The sequence below is a fragment of the Carassius carassius genome, chromosome 26 (genome assembly GCF_963082965.1).
Source record: "Carassius carassius chromosome 26, fCarCar2.1, whole genome shotgun sequence".
NCBI lineage: Eukaryota > Metazoa > Chordata > Actinopteri > Cypriniformes > Cyprinidae > Carassius > Carassius carassius.
In genome coordinates, this window is record NC_081780.1 from 19,328,067 (window position 1) to 19,350,739 (window position 22,673).

Below are 22,673 nucleotides of genomic sequence, written 5' to 3' on the forward strand. Positions count from 1 at the left end.
TAACAACAATGTTTTTTCAGAATTTAGCAGTAAGAAATTACTCGTCATCCAGTTTTTTATATTTTTTATATACTATGCATTCCATTAGTTTTTCAAATTGGTGTGTTTCACCAGGCCGTGAAGAAATATAGAGCTGAGTATCATCAGCATAACAGTGAAAGCTAACACCATGTTTCCTGATGATATCTCCCAAGGGTAACATATAAAGCGTGAAGAGTAGCGGCCCTAGTACTGAGCCTCGAGTTACTCCATACTGCACTTGTGATCGATATGATACATCTTGATTCACTGCTACGAACTGATGGCAGACATATAAGTACGATTTAAACCATGCTAATGAACTTCCATTAATGCCAACAAAGTGTTCAAGTCTATGCAAAAGAATGTTGTGGTCAATTGTGTCAAACGCAGCACTAAGATCCAATAAAACTAATAGAGAGATACAACCACGATCAGATGATAAGAGCAGATCATTTGTAACTCTAAGGAGAGCAGTCTCAGTACTATGATACGGTCTAAATCCTGACTGGAAATACTCACATATACCATTTTTCTCTAAGAAGGAATATAATTGTGAGGATACCACCTTTTCTAGTATCTTGGACAGAAAAGGGAGATTCAAGATTGGTCTAAAATTAACTAGTTCTTTGGGGTCAAGTTGTGGTTTTTTGATGAGAGGCTTAATAACAGCCAGTTTGAAGGTTTTGGGGACATATCCTAATGAGAATGAGGAATTAATAATAGTCAGAAGAGGATCTATGACTTCTGGAAGCACCTCTTTTAGGAGCTTAGATGGTATAGGGTCTAACATACATGTTGTTGGTTTAGATGACTTAAGTTTATACAATTCTTCCTCTCCTATAGTAGAGAATGAGTGGAACTGTTCTTCAGGGGGTCTATAGTGCAATGATGCGATACTGTAGCTGACGGCTGAATGGTTGCAATTTTATCTCTAATAGCATCGATTTTATAATTAAAGTAGTTCATAAATTCATTATTGCTGTGATGTTGGGAAATGTCAACACTTGTTGAGGCTCTATTTTTCTTTATTTTGTTTTCTTTATTTTAGTTAGAATCCAGAGTCTTTATTTATAAGACACGACGTGTCTGAAGATTAAGTGCTTATGTGTTGATACAGTGAGGAATATATGTGTTTAATGAATACCAATGATATTTATTTAATGTTGGATATTTAAAGTTAAAGAAGAACTAACGTGAAATGTAGGAAACTTACCTGAATACTCACATGTATAAAGTGACATGACATACAGCTAAGTATGGTGACACATACTCTGAATTCGTGCTCTGCATTTAATTCACCCAAAGTGCACACATACAGCAGTGAACACACACAAACCGTGAACACACACCCGGAGCAGTGGGCAGCTATTTATGCTGCAGTGCCCGGGGAGCAGTTGGGGGTTCGGTGCCTAGCTCAAAGGCACATAAGTCATGGTATTGCCGGCCCGAGACTCAAACCCACAATCCTACGGTTAGGAGTCAAACTTAACGGTGCCCGTAAGGTGACTTGTTCGGTTTACTTGGTTTTGTCGTTGCCACGAAATAATAACTCGTGGGAACGTGATAATATGTCGTGGCCATGAGATAATTTTGTCGAGGTAAGAACATCCTTATGTCGTGGCCTTGAGAAGTTATGTTGAGGGAACAACATCCATTTCTCTTGGAGTTTAATGCGTAAACAAACCTGCGTAACCATAGGAACCCAGGATTAAAGAAAACAGCGGTTCGAATGAAAACGCTAATGACAAGCTAACGAGTGCTAATGCAATGCAGGTGTACTGCACTCACGGATATAAAATAAAAGTGAACAATCAAAATTAATCTGATAAGATTGATCGATAATATCAGAAATATGGCGTGAATTAAGTTATATTTTATCACTTTAAAAAAACAGAGAGTGATAGTAAGATAAAGATTCTAGAGAGAGAAAAAACGGCTACACGGAGCTGTGGATGTCTTGTGAATATATTTTTCTTCATTATTTTACTGTTTTGTTGTTTCTTTGGTCCTTTTTTGGGCGGTTCACTCATACTATTTTACCCCACCCCTCAAAACAAGCTTCTTCACATGAGTGTTTTTTACATCATCAAATACAAAATCTAAATATATTACAAGCTGTTTTCATCATTAGAAACAAAGCTGAAATAATAATAATAGTAAAAAAAAATGCATAAGCATAATGCAACAATAACACTGTTTCAACTATTCAAACTTGCTGTGTCGTCACCAGTCACAAGACATTTCAACTTTTTTTTTTTATCTTGTGCTATAATGCCTATAACACTATTTCTAAAATTACTTCTAGAAAACAAAAATGAATGTAAATTATAGTTTTAATTAAAGGGGTCATATGATGCGATTTAAATTTGTCCTTTCTCTTTGGAGTGTTACAAGCTCTTAGTGCATAAAGAAGTTCTGTAAAGTTGCAAAAACTAAAAAGTCTCAAACCAAAGAGATATTCTTTATAAAAGTTAAGAGTCATACACCTACCTAAAGTGGCTCGTTCAAACATGCCCCCACATGTCTACGTCAAGATGAGGGAAGATTTGCATAACACCGCCCAAAGTTTCACACAAAGAAAAAAGGCGTAACTTTTATTCTTGTTTTTGCCACCATGCCACGTCGTGGAGTCGCTGTGTGTTTCATTCCAAAAGAGGACTCAAACCCAAATATTCAGATGTGTGCAGCACAATTTATGGAGGATGAGGACTGTTTCCTGTGAGAGTAGCGTACAATGCCAGTGACTGTTTCTATAAAGTGGGGCAGTTTCAACTTTGCAAGGACAGTTGCTTCTGACTCACAGTCTCTAAGTACAATGTTATATGTAAAGGATTTGCCACTGATGATTCAAACGTGAGTTTTGAGCGGTGTAGAATAGCACTTGTTGTTTGTCGTTACTCCGATCGGGACATAGAGGACGCTACAAGGGGAGAGGATGTTTTCTCCCCTTGTGATCCCCATGAGCAAGTTTCTCCCTCATTTGATTAGTCATTTGGTTTAGGTGTGTCCCGTTTATTTACACTCATTCAGTCTTGTATTTACAGTGTTGCCTGTTCATTTGTCCGGTTTCATCTATACTTTGGTCCACATGTGTGTTTGTTCCTGCCTGCACTGTGTACCCCTGTGTTTGGATTATTAAAGACTATTACTTTTGACTCACCCTCATCTCCGCATTCCTCAACTCATCACTGTAGCACCTTGACAGTTTATGTGTAGTTTGCTGTGTATTTTCCTGAGTGTTCTTCAGGCTGATAAAATATTTTGGAAATGATCCTGTTTTGTGTGTGTTGTACTACATATTGTGACAGAAGTAAAGTTGACAGATTAAGAAATATTATGTAGAATAAATATTTTTTTATGATTTTTAGTGCCACAACTGTAATTTATATTCATATATTCAAGATGGTTTTAGAAACTGCAGACAATTCAGTATTACATCTATGGCACCATCATTAAGGCCTCAATCTTTATTATTTGGTCATATTAGGAGGTTTTGTTGATTGTTTCTGTTCTTCTGTATTTAATGCAAATGAAATGGTGATGATTTAAAATTTTAATCTCTGCAAAGGTCCTTCAGGAGTTTTATGGTAAACTATAAAGAAATCTCTACTGATGACCTATAGCCATCAGTTGAGCTCTTTGTTTCCACATACTATACATGTGAACTGGCCAATATAATGATTTGAGTTTTTTTTCTCTCTTCTGCAGATCAGAGGAAGCAGATTTCCTGATGTGTCTGTGACGTGCCAGCTTGCATTAAAAGCTAAACTATGTTGATTTTAACGGACCATATGGTAATCTGAATCTGTGTCATGTCATGTCGCCTATGGAAATGACTGTAATAAATAAAACAGTGCAGACAGAGGCAGAAGTCTTATGCAGAGAAATTAAGGGACTGTTTAAGACAGGGAGAGAAGTGTCCATTGGCACGATTAAATATACAGTCGTGGCCAAAAATATCAGCCCCCTTGGTAAATATGATCAAAGAAGGCTGTGAAAATTCATCTGCATTGTTAATCCTTTTGATCTTTTATTTAAAAATTTCACAAAAACGTATCCTTTCATTGGAAACTTGAATTTAAAATGGGGGGAAATATCATTATGAAATAAATGTTTTTCTCTAATACACATTGGCCACTAATGGCCCCCCTTTATTCAATAGTTTTTGAAACCTCCATTTGCCAGTTTACCAGGTCTAAATGTTCTCCTATAAAGCCTGATGAGGTTAGAGAACACCTCACAAGAGATCAGAGACCATTCCTTCATCCAGAATCACTCCAAACCGTTTAGATTCCCATCTCCATGTTGGTGCTTCTCCTCTTCAGTTCACTCCTCTCATTTTCTATAGGGTTCAGGTCAGAGGACTGGAATGGCCATAGCAGAAGCTTGGTTTTGAGCTCAGTGACCCATTTCTGTGTTGTTTTTGAGGTTTGTGTTTGGGTTATTGTACAGTTGGAAGATCCAAACATGGCCATAAGATCGGATAAGAGTCGGTCACTTACTGATTTTTTTATCTGTTGGTATTTGATAGAATCCATGATGTCCAGGACCTCCAGCAGAAATATAGGTCACAACATCAAAAATACAGCTGTATATTTCATTGTACACATGGGGTACTTTTTATCTCGGTGTTTACCAAACCCATCTTGAGTGTTTGCTGCTTAAAAGCTCATTTTTAGTTTCATCTGACCATAGAAGCCTCTCCCAATTGAAGTTCCAGTCATATCTGATAACTGAATATGCTTTAGTTTGTTTTTGGATGAGCTAGGAGAATTTTTCTTGTAACCCTCCCAAACAACATGTGGTGATGTAGGTTCTGTTTGACAATTTTTTTTAAGGTTTTCTGAACCCGAGATTCAACTATTTTTTGCAATTCTCCAGCTGTGATCCTTGTAGAGTCTTTAGCCACTCAAACTCTCCTTCTCACCGTGCATTAGGACGATATAGACACACGTCCTCTTCCAGGCAGATTCATAACCTTTTATGTTGATTGGAAATTCTTAATTATTGCCCTGATGGTGGAAATGGGAATTTAGCTCTTTTCTGAAAGCCACTTCACCAATTTGTGAAGCTCAATTATCTTTTGCTGCACATCAGAAATATATTCTTTGGTTTTTCTCATTGCGATGGATGATTAAGGGAATTTGGGCTTTGTTCCCTCCTTATTATATTTCTGTGAAACAGGTAGCCATGGCTGGATAATTTCATGTTTATAATCACGCTGGAGTGCTCAAAATTGTGAATATGAATGGGAAAATACTTCAGAGATATTTTACTCAAAATAATTTCTAGGGGGGGGGGGGTAATTGTGTCCAACCAGTATTTGAGAAAAACCTTTATTTCATAATGGTAATCCCCCCCCCCCCCATTTTAAATTCTTATTATCCAATGAAAGGATACATTTTTTTGTGATTTTTTTTAAATACAAGGTCAAAATTTTCACAGCCTTCTTTGTTCATATTTACCAAGGGGGGGCGATATTTTTGGCCACGACTGTAACAACTGAAATATTTTCCACACATTTTGTTCAGAGTTGTGCTGATAAATATATTTCCTCATCTTAACCAATCACTTAATTTCTCTGCATTAGACTTCTGCATCTGTTATATTGTTTATGTATTTATTTATAATCATTTCAGTGCACTGGTATATTGGTTGGAATTGTTTTTTTTTTTTGTTTGTTTGTTTTTTTATTCAGAAATGCATTTAAGCTAAATGTTTGTGCAAGCATGTTATACATGCTTAAGCAACTGAATACGAGTATGTAACCATGAATATTTTGTTAATTTTCATTGCAGTTACCACCTAAAAATGCTGAAATAAATTTTACTCCCCTGCATGCTATGGAGGGTTTTTTTTTTTCGGGGGCTGGGGCTTGACTACTGTAGAACTAATTTATTTTGTGTATCAAAAAGAGTGACAAGGTTATTCACGTATGAGAATCCAACTTTTTTTTCCATGGGACAAGGAAAGTTATAAGAGTTAGTAATAAATACAAATAAAATAAATAAAGATTTTTAATTAAGATAATTAAAGACTTCACTTTAGGTCTCTCTTAGTGGCAGTGTAAAAAACTGAACAAACTGCATGGATTTCTAAAAGTGTGTCCTTTGACAGAGACAAACCAGCTTGGATAACCCTGACCTGCTGGAGTCTCTCTCTGTGTTGCCTCTGTTGCTCCCAGTAGCAGCTGTGCTCCAATTACAAACTCATGACACCGGCTGACCCATATTAGCATGTAATTAGGACCCCCCCCCATCCCCCCATTCTCTCCTGACCACACAATGATCCTAATTGCCTCCTAATGTTTCCTGCACCACAGTGCATTCAGGAAACTATCAATAGCAACCTAGTTGGTCTTACACAAATGGGTGGAACAGTTATTGAATATAACAGGTATGAAAATTAGGTGGGCATTGGTGGTCTTGATTCATATATAGCTTAAGTACACGGACAAAAGTATGCCCAAGTTGCTATTATTACTCACAATGTCTTTGCAATTAACCCACTCTATTCAATTTCATAATACATTCGCATGTTCCTGGTCTTTGTGCACAATTCATTTGTGGACATTATTCTAAATACCTCATTTTTTTCAAGCCCTTTCATCCAACCACATTTTTCACCGTCTAAACAAGACCCCATCCATTATGTTAATGCTTTAAAAACTGTACACCATTTAGTATCTTCTAGTAAAGTACATATAGGCCAGGTTTTACAGACAGGGTTTAGACTAAGCCAGGATTAGGCCAGAGTTCAATTTGGACAATAAAGTAATTTTTATGAACTTGTCTTAAAAAAATAATAATAATCAAATTACCTTACTGGTGTACACCTTGAGACAAAACAAAGGCACTGACATGTTTTTAGACCAAACAGTGCAAGTTAATTTCATCTGAAACTGCTCAGACTATGCTTTAGTCTGTGACTAGGCTTAAGCCTTGTCTGTGAAACCGGGGAATAGAGGAATTTATAATGTGTACAGATTATGCATCGGTTGTGCAGCCTCAGAATTCAGTATTACATGTATGTTAGAACCTATTCCATCTAAGCTCCTAAAAGAGGTGCTTCCAGAAGTCCTAGATCCTTTTCTGACTATTATTAATTCCTCATTGTCATTAGGATATGTCCCCAAAACCTTCTAACTGGCTGTTATTAAGCCTCTCATCGAAAAACCACAACTTTACCCCAAAGAACTAGTTAATTATAGACCGATCTCAAATCTCCCTTTTCTGTCCAAGATACTAGAAAAGGTGGTATCCTCCCAATTATATTCCTTCTTAGAGTAAAATGGTATATGTGAGGATTTCCAGTCAGGATTTAGACCGTATCATAGTACTGAGACTGCTCTCCTTAGAGTTACAAATGACCTGCTCTTATCATCTGATCGTGGTTGTATCTCTCTATTAGTTTTATTGGATCTTAGTGCTGTGTTTGACACAATTGACCACAACATTCTTTTGCATATACCCGAACACTTTGTTGGCATTAATGAAAGTGCATTAGCATGGTTTAAATCAAACTTATATGACCGCCATCAGTTGGTAGCAGTGAATGAAGATGTATCATATCGATCACAAGTGCAGTATGGAGTAACTCAAGGCTCAGTACTAGGGCCGCTACTCTTCACGCTTTATTTGTTACCCTTGGGAGATATCATCAGGAAACATGGTGTTAGCTTTCACTGTTATGCTGATGATACTCAGCTTTATATTTCTTCCCTGCCCGGTGAAAACACACCAATTTGAAAAATGAATGAAATGCATAGTCGATATAAAAAACTGGATGACGAGTAATTTCTTACTGCTAAATTCTGAAAAAACAGAGGTGTTAATTGTAGGACCTAAAAACTCTGCATGTAATAACCTAGAACACTGTCTAAGACTTGATGGCTGCTCTGTCAATTCTTCGTCATCAGTTAGGAACCTAGGTGTGCTATTTCATCGCAATCTTTCCTTAGAAAGCCACGTTTCTAGCCTTTGTAAAACTGCATTTTTCCATCTCAAAAATATATCTAAATTACGGCCTATACTCTCAATGTCAAATGCAGGAATGTTAATCCATGCATTTATGATCTCAAGGTTAGATTATTGTAATGCTTTATTGGGTGGTTGTTCTGCACGCTTAGTAAACAAAGTAAAGCTAGTCCAAAATGCAGCAGCAAGAGTTCTTACTAGAACCAGGAAGTTTGACCATATTAGCCCAGTCCTATCAACACTGCACTGGCTCCCTATCAAACATCATATAGATTTAAAAATATTGCTTATTACTTATAAAGCCCTGAATGGTTTAGCACCTCAGTATTTGAATGAGCTCCTTTTACCGTATAATCCTCTACGTGCGCTACGTTCTCAAAACTCAGGCATTTTGAAAATACCTAGAATATCAAAATCAACTGCGGGCGGCAGATCCTTTTCCTATTTGGCGCCTAAACTCTGGATTAACTCTGGCGCAGTGGATAAGACGCATGCCTTTGGTGTGAGAGACCCGGGTTCTAATCCACTGTGCGACACCAATGTGTCCCTGAGCAAGACACTGAACCCCTAGTTGCTCCAGAGGCGTGCGACCTCTGACATATATAGCAATTGTAAGTCGCTTTGGATAAAAGCATCAGCTAAATGAATAAATGCAAAATGCAAATGATTTGGGGGAAAAAAACACACAAAATTACATATTTTCAATATAAAAAGTGATTGTGGACTGGATATTTTTTTACCTTTTATCACAGTCTTGGGCATGTCAAAGATTAGTAGCAACATTGGCTTTGATGCATTTTTAGTTTTTGTGCAGCATTAGATTTAAATTTTTCCCCCCTAATTTGTTGTTGGTGGCTGTTTTTGCCCCATTGACTTCCATTATAACGACATTTTTTGATTGCAAAGCCATGACACCATATAATCATGCATTCTTGATTGTTTGTGGTTTTCCCTTTTGGGAAGATTAAAAAAATTATATTTTTACAGTTGATCACTAGGTGGGACCATTAACCCTTTAGATAGGCTTTGTTTCTGGCTTGTGTATGGAGATATATGGAGTATAATAGCAAATTATAGTGTGTGTGTGGGTGAGAGAGAGAGAGAGAGAGAGAGAGGGGGTGTGAGAGAGACCTTTGTGCACTTACCTTGATGTACAGTATCTGAAAAAATCCAAATATGCACCTCATGCTCTCAGAACTACATGGAGTAAACAATAAAAAAAGAAGTGTGTTTATGCACCTGCTGCCTTTTGATGGTGAAAAGTACAGATGTCCTATATGTGAAATGCTCGTCTTTTCTCGATGGTAAAGCCAGTTTAAAACCTTAAAATCCTGTAAAAAAATCTACTTTGCATCAAATTTATGCATCAAACTTTGCATCAAAATGCAATACCAACTTCAAATAAGCTGCAGCTCGCTGGAGGGGTCAAGCTACATAATAATTTCTAAAACTTTGGTACAAGTCAAGCCCTTTCTCGTGTTGCTTGCTGCTCTTCTCACCATTAAATGACCAGCACGATGGCATGCAAGTGTTTAAATCCACGTACTTTGCTTTTGTTTAGTCTATTCACTTGTTAAGTCTGATATCACCTAGCAGCGCTTCCGTGTCCAAACGCTCTATCAGTTACCACGAGAAAACAACAAAAGGTGCTAATATAAACTCACAATATGATAGAATACTAGCGAAAAAGTTATAATATTAACCTTTAACTCCATACCGAAGTCCCAGATAGCCAGACAATGAAAATATAAATATAAAATATATATATAAAAATTATTTGTGTTTGGGACGCTGTGAGCACGGAGACTGTAGTGTATATCGTAAGTTTGAAAGTGTTTAGCTTAAATTATCAATATGAATAAACAGTGCTCATAAACAGCTGCTGAGGTTGAAGTTGAGTTGAAGCCTGGACCCGGAAACATCGCTTCTTACGTCATCACTTAACAACCGAATTCTTTCACCACCATTAAAAGGCAGCAGGTGCATAAATAAACTTTTGTTTACTCCATGTAGTTCTGAGAGCTGAGGTGTACATTGTGATTTTCTGAAATACATCAAGGTAGATGCTCAAAGTTCTCTCTCACACACTCTCTCTCTCTCTCTTTCTCACACACACACACATACACTCACACTATAATATGCTGTTATACTCCAGCTTCATATACAAGTCAGAAACTAAGTTTTTTTTGCACAGGCCTATCTAAAGGGTTATTGGTCCCACCTAGTGATCAACTGTAAAAATAACAAATGTTACCTCTTCCCAACAGGGAAAACCACCAACAATCAAGAATCTCTCACACACACAAACACTATAATTTGCTGTTATACTCCATATAACTCTATATACAAGCCAGAAACTAAGCCTTTTTTGCACAGGCCTATCTAAAGGGTTAATGGTCCCACCTAGTCCCAACTGTAAAAATAACACATTTTTAAATCTTCCCAAAAGGGAAAACTACAATCAAGAATGCATGATTATATGGTGTCATGGCTTTGCAATCAAAAAATGTCGTTATAATGGATGTCAATGGGGCAAAAACAGCCACCAACAACAAATTAAGGAAAAAAAATTAAATCTAATGCTGCACAAAAACTAAAAATGCATCAAAGCCAATGTTGCTACTAATCTTTGACATGCCCAAGACTGTTATAAAAAGTAAAAAAAAAATCCAGCCACAATTACTTTTATATTGAACATAAGTAATTTTGTGTGTTTTTCCCCCCAAATCAGTAACATCATTTATGAACTTGGCAATTAAAGAGTTAAAATCTTGGATTTTTTAAAAACATTTGGTAGTTTTGATCAGGACTGAAGTTGATTAACCGATTTATGCAAAAAAAATTGAAAAAAATATGATTCTGATACATTTTTACAGTTTAATTGAGTGGATGTTTTCACCCCGAACATACTGAAAGGGTAGTGAATTTGAACAATCCACAGGGGTTAAAGACCCATCTCTTTAACCTGGCTTACACATAACATACTAATATGCTTTTAATATTCAAATCCGTTAAAGGATTTTTAGGCTGTATTAATTAGGTAAGCTGGAACCGGGGTCACTTCCCATAACACCTGATGTACTTGCTACATTATTAGAAGAATGGCATCTACGCTAATATTAGTCTGTTTCTCTCTTATTCCGAGGTCACCGCAGCCACCAGATCCAGTCTGTATCCAGATCAGAGGGTCACTGCAGTCACCCGGATCCAGTACGTATCCAGACCAGATGGTGGATCAGCACCTAGAAAGGACCCCTACATCCCTGAAAGACAGTGGAGACCAGGACAACTAGAGCCCCAGATACAGATCCCCTGTAAAGACCTTGTCTCAGATGACCATCAGGACAAGACCACAGGAAACAGATGATTCTTCTGCACTTTCTGACTTTACTGCAGCCTGGAATTGAACTACTGGTTTAGTCTGGTCAGAGGAGAACTGGCCCCCCAACTGAGCCTGGTTTCTCCCAAGATTTTTTTCTCCATTCTGTCACCGATGGAGTTTCGGTTCCTTGCCACTGTCGTCTCTGGCTTGCTTAGTTGGGTTCACTTCATTTACAGCGATATCGTTGACTTGATTGCAAATAAATGCACAGACACTATTTAAACTGAACAGAGATGACATCACTGAATTCAATGATGAACTGCCTTGAACTGTGATTTTGCATTATTGACACACTGTTTTCCTAATGAATGTTGTTCAGTTGCTTTGACGCAATGCATTTTGTTTAAAGCGCAATATAAATAAAGGTAACTTGACTTGACATAATCTCTTGTTCACCATTACAGGCAGGACAGAGTTTTGATTAACTGTTTTTGGGCACATTGGATACTTGCATTGTGCTCTATGTGTTTTTCTTTGGCGCAACTGATACTGTTGTGGCGAATCTGCTCCCTCTGCTCTTCTGCATGGAACTAATTGGCTTGCTACTTTTAGTGGCTGTTTTTGGGTGACCTGTTTGAGGAGCCATCTTGGAGGTTACCAAAGACTGGGTCTTGTAGAATCCTGGCCTGCCTTTCCAGGAAGAGGACAAGCTCGGAGAACGTGGATCTTGCTCCTCTTTGTTCCCTGATGTCAAAGGCATCTGATCTCCATTTTTCTTTCACTTTGTAAGGGACCTTGGAGATTAAAAGCCTCAGGTTTAATTCAAGATTTAGCTCATCCATGTACCTTATGGTACGCATTACATTACAGCATCCACAGAGGAAAAGAGCATAACTGTACAGAGCTTCTCCATTATCTGATGGGATATTATTCCAATTTAAGGCTTTATCCATATAAGCATTAGTAATTTTAAATTAATCTCCGAAATTAAGTTCCAATAGCCGTTTTGCCTATGCATATCCTCTATCTGTATCTATATGAAGGCAACTTCGGACCAGCTCCTTAGGTTGGCCAGAGGTGTATTGCTCAAGGTAATACAGTCTGTCTTGGCTATTGCTGGTGTTTTTCTCAATACAGTGTTCAAATGCCTGCATAAATGGTCTGAAGTTCAGAGGTTCACCGCTAAACATGGGTAAATGCCTAGTTGGAAGTAATGTCATTTTCTGTTGCTGTGCAATAAGTTCAGCAACAGCACCCAGGTTACTGGTATCTGAGCTTAAATGCGCATGTGGAAAGGAAGTACCTGCAGCTGCTTGACTGGTCGGATTCAATTGTAAGGTCTGAACAAGCTTTTGCGACCTCCGCGGTCTTGTATCTTGTGTTAAAACACAAGTGTTTTGGGAACAGTAGAAATTATTGCGTATTCCACTGGTGAGGGTTCTGGATGAAGATGTTCCTTGGTTCTGTCATAGTTGCTCTCCAGATACGCATTCATTTCCTGGCAATTCTGAAGTCAAGTCAAGTCACCTTTATTTATATAGCGCTTTAAACAAAATACATTGCGTCAAAGCAACTGAACAACATTCATTAGGAAAACAGTGTGTCAATAATGCAAAATGGTAGTTAAAGGCAGTTCATCATTGAATTCAGTGATCTTATCTCTGTTCAGTTTAAATAGTGTCTGTGCATTTATTTGCAATCAAGTCAACGATATCACTGTAGATGAAGTGACCCCAACTAAGCAAGCCAGAGGTAACAGCGGCAAGGAACCGAAACTCCATCGGTGACAGAATGGAGAAAAAAACCTTGGGAGAAACCAGGCTCAGTTGGGGGGCCAGTTCTCCTCTGACCAGACAAAACCAGGTCTTGTCCTGGTGTTCATCTGAGACAAGGTCTTAAGAGGGGATCTGTATCTGGGGCTCTAGTTGTCTTGGTCTCTGTTGTCTTTCAGGGATGTAGAGGTCCTTTCTAGGTACTGATCCACAATCTGGTCTGGATACGTACTGGATCCGGGTGACTGCAGTGACCCTCTGATCTGGATACAGACTGGATCTGGTGGCTACAGTGACCTCGGAATAAGAGAGAAACAGACTAATATTAGCGTAGATGCCATTCTTCTAATGATGTAGCAAATACATCGGGTGGTATGGGAAGTGTTCCCGGTTCAGGTTTACTTAATTAATGCAGCCTAAAAATCCTTTAACGGATTTGGATATTAAAAGCATATTAGTATGTTATGTGTAAGACAGGTTAAAGAGATGGGTCTTTAGCAGTGAATGAAGGGGTATCATATCGATCACAAGCGCAGTATGGAGTACCTCAAGGCTCAGTACTAGGGCCGCTGCTCTTCACGCTTTACATGTTAGCCTTGGGAGATCATCAGGATACATGGTGTTAGTTTTCACTGTTATGCTGATGGTACTCAGTTCTATATATATTCGCGCCCTGGTGAAACACACCAATTTGAAAAACGAATGGAATGCATAGTCGATATAAAAACCTGGATGACAGGTAATTTCTTACTGCTAAATTCTGAAAAAAAAAACAGAGGTGTTAATTATAGGACCTAAAAACTCTGCATGTAATAACCTAGAACACTGTCTAAGACTTGATGGCTGCTCTGTCAATTCTTTGTCATCAGTTAGGAACCTAGGTGTGCTATTTGATCGCAATCTTTCTTCAGAAAGCCACATTTCTAGCATTTGTAAAACTGCATTTTTCCATCTCAAAAATATATCTAAATTACAGCCTATGCTCTCAATGTCAAATGCAGAAATTTTAATCCATGCATTTATGACCTCAAGGTCAGATCATTGTAATGCTTTATTGGGTGGTTGTTCTGCACGCTTAGTAAACAAACTACAGCTAGTCCAAAATGCTGCAGCAACAGTTCTTACTAGAACCAGGAAGTATGACCATATTAGCCCGGTCCTGTCAACACTGCACTGGCTCCCTATCAAACATTGTATAGATTTTAAAATCTTGCTTATTACTTATAAAGCCCTGAATGGTTTAGCACCTCAGTATTTGAATAAGCTCTTGTTAGATTATTACCTTCCACGTCCGTGCGTTCTCATAACAATTTGATAATACCTAGAATATCAAAATCAACTGCGGGTGGCAGATCCTTTTCCTATTTGGCGCCTAAACTCTGGAAAAACTTACCTAACATTGTTCAGGAGGCAGACTGCACACTCTTGCAGTTTAAATCTAGATTAAAGACCCATCTCTTTAACTTGGTTTACACATAACACACTAATATGCTTCTAATATCCAAAGCCGTTAAAGGATTTTTAGGCTGCATCAATTAGGTAAACCAGAACCGGGAACACTTCCAATAACACCCCATGTACTTGCTACATTATTAGAAGAATGGCATCTATGCTACTATTAGTCTTTTTTTCTCTTATTCCGAGATCCAGTACGTATCCAGACCAGATGGTGGATCAGCACCTAGAAAGGACCTCTACAGCCCTGAAAGACAGCTGAGACCAGGACAACTAGAGCCCCAGATACAGATCCCCTGTAAAGACCTGGTCTCAGACGATCACCGGGACAAGACCACAGGATACAGATGATTCTTGTGCACAATCTGACTTTGCTGCAGCCTGGAATTGAACTGCTGGTTTCATCTGGTTAGAGGAGAACTGGCCCCCCCAACTGAGCCTGGTTTCTCCCAAGGTTTTTTTTCTCCATTCTGTCACTGATTGAGTTTTGGTTCCTTGCCGCTGTCGCCTCTGACTTGGGGTCCCTTTATTTACAGCGATATCGTTGACTTGATTGCAAATGATTGCACAGACACTATTTATACTGAATTGAGATTACATCACTGAATTCAATGATGAATTGCCTTTAACTGTCAATACTGGCATTATTGACACACTGTTTTCCTAATTAGTGTAGTTCAGTTGCTTTGACACAATGTATTTTGTTTAAAGCACTATATAAATAAAGGTGACTTGACTTGACTTGCCTTGTTACATTTAAGCAACATATACTGTTTCACCTGTACCGTGTATAAATGAAAATGCGTAAACATGAATTATGAAAACTTGTTTTTTAAGAATCTTACATTGCTCCAGTTGTGATATAATTTTCAGCTCGCCTCAGAAGTGCTGTCTAAGATATTTCTTCTCTTCCTCCTCTTTTATCTTGATATGTTGATAGGAAATGGATTGCTGTGCTTTTACACTCCAGTAAACATGCTCGGTTTGTGAATGTATAGATGGGTGTGAAATAGGGTGCCGTTTAACCCAGAAAAAAGGCAGAGACAGGCCCCGGGGATCCAGTGCTCGCACAACACATCCATCATGAAGGGCAATGGAAAGCATGGAATGGTGGGCCGCCTGTCCTCCCCATGGGGACATCTGCTGTAGGAGAGATGAAAAGACACACTAGTTGTCAAAACATATCCACCACACGTGGAGACATTGTGTATGGCACATCTTTGTCCTCCCATATGTCTACCAGCTGAGAGTTTAGTATCTTATATCTGTATAGTTATATCTCAAAGTTACAATTATATCACACATTTTATGCACTTCAGAAAGAATGAAAAAAAGGAAGAAAAAAAATTAAAATTAAAAATTAAATAAACGACTTTTTCAACTGATTTGTAGAGCTTTTTCAATTTGTATAATACAAATAGCTTCAAGGCATTTCAATAATAAACAGGAAAATAACAGAATATGTGGTGCAAACTTTATCAAATATTAAACAAATCCAAACTCTGCTGTATAGCAGCTCTTAAAAAGACAATAGTGTTATTATTCTGCTCAAGTCAGTTCAGTGTTGATTCGGTTCAATAACAGTGTCGATATTGCAAAATTGGCAATTATGGAACAAATCTGATTAAGCTATAAATCTACTGGAGGCGATGGTGTCATCATATAGCTCAAATCAGTTTTGTTCTCATCCAGTAAGTGCGCTCAACCACTTATAGTACATATTACTTGTCTTTTAATCCCAGCCAAGCAAGCCAAAGGTGACAATACTTTTTGAATCAAAGTTGTTCTACATAATTAAATAATAAATGATCCCTAAATCTATTTGGGTAAACAACCATATATCCAAATGAATCCAAATCAAAATATATATTAAGCAATATCTTTACTTTCATAATGTGTAATTTTATTGTGTGAAATGTTAGTGAATTACTTTTTAGAGAGAAGAGGGAGGGGGGTTGGGTAAAAAGAGCAAGAAGCTTCTTACACTCTTGAGATTCAGACATTTATTAATGTTTATCACATGTCAATGTTCAACACATACTCCCTTGACATAAGTTCCACAATGCATATAAATTTGAGTAAGAATTCATAACAATCAATAGTGAAAATTAACATCCATAACTTTTCTCATGGAAAAACAAAATAAATGAAAAGGTTCATGTTTCAGGTTAAATATATAGTTCAGTCATGAAACTCTAGATGGCACAGGGTGATTGTAAAGGTGGAAAATAACTTATTACAAATACTTTCATTGCAGTACTTAAGTACATTTTTACATTTCTTCCACTTTCTTGAGTATAATTAAATTGCGGTACTTTTACTTGAGTAAAATAAAACTAAAGTATTCAACTTCGCTACAATAATCTGATTTTAAATCGTAATTTGTCAGCTCCTGAAATGGGTCATACCAATGATATTACACAGCTGTATAATAAATAGACACTTATGGAGCAGTTATGGAGCAAGAACAGTCTAAGTGTCTAAAATACATGCACACAGTTCAAATGAATGGTAAAAATGTACAAAGCTAAAATAACCTCAACATTAACAACAACATTAAAATAATAGCACATTATTTTTTACGTGCATAATTGACATTTATAACAATATAGAAACTATTCTGCCTTATGTGTTTCTATAAGCCAAATAGTCTTTAGTAAAACACAGAATTTTTTTTATAAAATACAAATTACTGTTTATTGTCCAGCAGTTTATCTGATTTTTTAGCCAATTAAAAGTCATGAGGAAAAATAAATCCTGTCAATTAAACAAAAGTCAAATTATTATTTATTTTTTTACTTTTGTGCCCCTCATTTCTGAAATGATATATGTGCAGTACAGAAAACAGTGCACAAGTCTTCTTGTGCTTGAATGGTTTTAAGTCATTAAAGTGTGCACAAAGGAATTGACAAGAGGAACCGATATTTAATTTTATAACAACTCAGGGGCGCTGACAGGAATTTTGGGCCCCATGACAAAAAAAATTGAATTGGGCCTCCTCTGCGCAGCTGTTGTCACCACATCTCTAGGACCTAACTGTCCCATCAAAAGCTTTACATAACTCTAATCAAAGGCTTGCTGCTTGTAGTTCAATGCTAGTACTAGCACAATATTTACTGCTGGTTATTTGTAAATGCAAGTCTGCATACAGTATGCAGTTCACTATTTGATGCAAGATTAAAAGCCACCATAAAAATGTCCTTAAAGCAACACTGAGTAAATATTTTTACCTTAAAATAATGTTTCCAAAATCGTTTCAGTGGTTCATCAAGTTGTAACAGGGTGAAAGGCACTTATGCCTCCCTGGAATGACGGTAACATTAACACAGTGGTAGCTAATTTATATGTAGTTTTCAAATTAAAATAATCATTAATTCTTCTTTCTTTATACCAAATCAATTGAGCTTATGAGAAATTTGAATCAAGGAATACATTTGGAAAATCTTGAATAAATTATGACAATTTTCTTTTTGGGGTGAACTATCCAATTAACAGAAGTGAAAAAGGAGCAACTTATAAACAATATATATATATATATATATATACATATATATATATATATATATATATATATACATATATACATATATATATATACATATATATATATACATATATATACATATATATATATATATATATATATATATATATATACATATATATATATATATATATATATATATATATATATATATATATAACATACATATATATATATATATACATACATATATATATATATTTGTGTGTGTGTGTGTGTGTATATATAAATCTTTTCTTTTTTTAAGAAGCACAATAAAACAAATACAATAGAGATACAAATTAAACTCATTTTTCAGATACTGTAGGTTTTACTTAACATGTATACATTTATTTAACGTCTTTTGTTGGTTAAAATTAATGACATAGGTATTTAATTTGGAATGTTGTCCTTTTAAGACAGAAGGCATGCATCAAATACTGACACGTTAAGTTTTCACCCACCTTTTCACATTCACTTAATCCACAACCTACTGTATTTACGTGAGATATTCTACAAGATAAACATTTGGACTGTTATGTGTGTATTTGAGTGCTGAGAACTGATCGCTCTGTATATGAGAACTGAGGGAGTGGAGCGTTCGCCCGCGCGAGAGAGGAAACTTCTATCAGCGTGATTCCGCCTATCCCGCCTTCGCTAACTTTAAGTTAATTGACAACGAATTGTGACTCCCGGGAAAAACGGGACGTCTGGTCACTTCATCCCTGCCCCTTCGGGTGCTGAGGCCATTGTTTCAGATCGCTAATTCGCGTTTTATTAGTCTATCCATCCACTGCGGCTGTTATACTGACTAGATATACAAATGGCCCTTATCCGATCGCAATCCAAATGACAGAAATGCACATTTTGAAAGACAATAGCCTATAGGATGCATTTTGAATGTCCGGTAGTCCTCAAATAACATTATAGTCCAGTCTCATCTAGTTAACGAAAACGCTGCATAAATTTCGTCATAATTTCATCATCAGATATTATTTTTAGCTCATCAACATCTTGTCTTAGTCACATAAAAAATGTTCATTAACGAATATTTTTCATCGTTGTGTTCGTTAATGAAATTAACACTGCTAGCGTGCCGTGCATTAATTGACTGTCTGCAACTAACAAAACACCAGGCTTGTTTGAGATGCGCATTGCCTCGCCTGAAATGTATGCGAGAGTAGGCGGATGCAGTGAGAGGAGGAGTGAACAAAGCGCAGGCAAACCAGACAGATCTCTCTTCTCGTAGTGGATCTGACACCTGTGAGATCAAAGATGGCTATCGCGGGATTCACGCTCGTGCACAGTGTTGCTAATAAACTGGATGTAATTCAAGTTCTGTTGCTTTTATATGAAAATAAATAAAATGAGCAAGACACCCATTTAATTACATACCAAATACGTTTATCAATATTTTTTTTCTTTAATACAGACATATGTTTTCTTATTTATTTATTTATTTTTATAAAAATTTAATTGCATAACCCAAAAAGATCGAACTTTCAGATAGTTTGGTAATATTCACACATGACATATACACATAAAAAATTATATTAGAGTTTTAAAATCTAACATTTTAAAAGAGAACATTACATCACAGTTGTTTAAACCAATGAGCATTAAGCTGTGTCGTCAGCAAGTCGTTTCCCATCGTGCTTTTGATCAGCGCAGTCGGTGGAGAGCAAACTGCGCCCGACTCCAGAATCTGACACGTGCGTCTTGTGCTCGCGAGAGTTTTTTTGACATACGTCAGCATGACATCAGAGCAAGGCGGACGTAACTCGGATACTTTTCTAACCTGCATGCATCTCGGGCTGATCACCGGTGATCGGTTCTGCGCAGATTTTACTCATCTCAAACAAGCCTACCGTCACTGATGAGTGCGCTAAAGCAGGACCAAACCATTTCATTCAGATACAGGGGGGGTGGTCAGGTCAATATGGATGTTTTATTTTTTGGTCAATGGTGATATTTAACTTTTATTGACAAAATAAGTAAAATCAAAGACATCATTCATTTTATTATTATTTGAAATATACTCAATGATGATGGTTTATATAGACCATATAGATCACCTACGTCACTGTGACATCACCGCTATAGCAGGAGGCAAAACATAAGGCAGAACTCATAGCAGGTGTGCTAAAAGTTTGAGGTTTTGACTTTAAAATGTCTTCTTGTTGTGTGTTTGGCTGCCAGAATAGAAGGAACAGCACTTTTGTTTCAAAACTAAAGTTTTACCGGATCCCGGCAGACATTCCTTCACAGAAATCAAGAAGACAATTGTAGTTGAATGCAATACGGCGTACAGACTTGATGGAGATGATAATAAATAATGCTTGTGTTTGCAGTGCACACTTCATATCAGGTATAATAATCTATGCATATGAACTGGTGTTGGTTTTATCTAGTAAATCAGCAAGTTTCTGTTTTATAGGTGAACAGTCGCCAACCTTCAGCACACTAGCTAGTTTAAATGTTAAACAAACATACAGCGATAGATGTGTGTGCCATCCTTTGAATGGTCTCTTAAAATAACACACATTGCTAATCATAGTTAGCCCAGCGATAGGTTACATTAGAAAATAAGCCTTGACAAAATTCCCCAAACCACCCAAAAGTAATTCATATGGCTGTATGGCATACAGGTCAGGTAGCCTGCTTCCATCTGCGAGAGTTCATTTACAAAAATAGCTGTCACATTCCCGCAGAGTCAGTGACTGTACATATTCTGACAGTTCCGAAACATCTTCTGCATCCATGTTTAATAAATCCCTCCTAAAACGTGCTAGCTTATGCTTGTCAACATTGCGTCCATGCCTCTTTTTGCCTCCAGCTAAGCCCCACCCACCCGGAGACGTTGCAATGTTTACAAACTTTTAAGGGGTTTATAGTGTATAATATAATAAAAAAATTTAATTCGTTTTTACCTATTTGTTGGGCCCCCTGTCAGTCAGGGGCCCTTGGAATTGTCCTAACTTTTCCCCCCAATACAGCGTCCATGACAGGGATAGGTAGTATGTTAAGACCCCGCGGAAACCCTGTACAAAGTTGGAAAGCGCATTTACTTGGGCTACAGATATTTGAGAATCAAGATATTTCCTAATATAGTTTACACATTTGGAAATATTTCAAATAAAAATTAAAATAAAAATAAAGAAAGAAAACCAAAGCCTTTATCTGTTATATATCGCAGAACCTGATTTTACCAAGTGAGACATGTTCCTGGGACAACATATTTGTTGTCCCTGGAACAACATTGTGATTAACCAATCAGATTTGAAGAACCAGTTTATAGATTTTGTGAAGTTTATGCTTAAAACATCAGTATGCATCAGTGTCATTCATCTATCTTTTCCTCTGTTTTTAGGGATTACTCATGGTTAAGGTTAGGTTTAGGTGTAGGGATATGGTCAAGAATACATTTTTGGAGTAAAATGTTGTTCCAGGGTCAACAAAATATGTTGACCTAGGAACACATCTAATTCAGCAAAATCAGGACGTGCGTTATATATCTGTCAAGTTTAATTGATCTGTTTCTTGTTTTAGTTAGGCCTAAATAATGGGAGCCTCACGTTGTACTAAAATAAAGGAAATAATTAAATATGCAACAATTTCTTAATTAGTGAACAGATATATATACACATAGTTAGAGATAACAGATATAACACATAGTTATTTGACAAAATACAATACACAAATATCACAGTATGTGCCTGACAAAAAAAAATGCATGCTGTTTTATTAAAGGAATTTTTATATAAAAATAAAAAAATGTATTTGTGACAAATATTAAGTAATGTAAGAATATTGACATTTAGAATATATGTATGTAGCCTAGCCTGAAATATGCTACCGCTTTTAATGCCCCGATGCAAAGTAAACCACCATTTCTTTAAGGTAACATAACACATTATTTATATTAAATAAATAATGCTGTACACCTGTTAAATGTTTCAAATCTAAAATACTTAGCCTAAATATAAACACAGGCTCACAGACTTGACATTTATCATGTTTGAATTAGCTCTAAATGAGAAATGCACATAACTTCATACTTTAAGTACTAAATTTGCACTGGTGAATATGTAATATTTTATCTAGGCCTACAGTGTTTTTCTTTCATTTTCCACTGACTGCATCCATCAAATGAAATTTGGTGTTTCCCATGTCCATGCTTTATCATAATATTCTCCAGAAAGGACAGTGGCGGCTCCCGAAGGGCATCACAATGCTTTGATGAAATACATTTTTTCAATTGTAAGTACTTAATTTTTTTTTGAGGAATTGAATATTTCAGACTCAGATCATTAAATGTTAACAAAATGCCTTTGTCATATAAATCTCAAATTTTTTACACACCTCTACCAGCCCAAACCTTAAAACCACCGTCTGCCCTGCCCGGAGTGAACCATGCATTACTCCAAATAGGAGAGAACTGAGAAATAGGTGGTGTATAACCAATATGCTTTGAAGCATATATCAATGGTATTCTTTAGTAAAGGATTTGATGTTCGTTTTTTAAGGTCTTTGGATCTGATGAATATACAGTACAGACCAAAAGTTTGGACACACCTTCTCATTCAAAGAGTTTTTTTTAATTT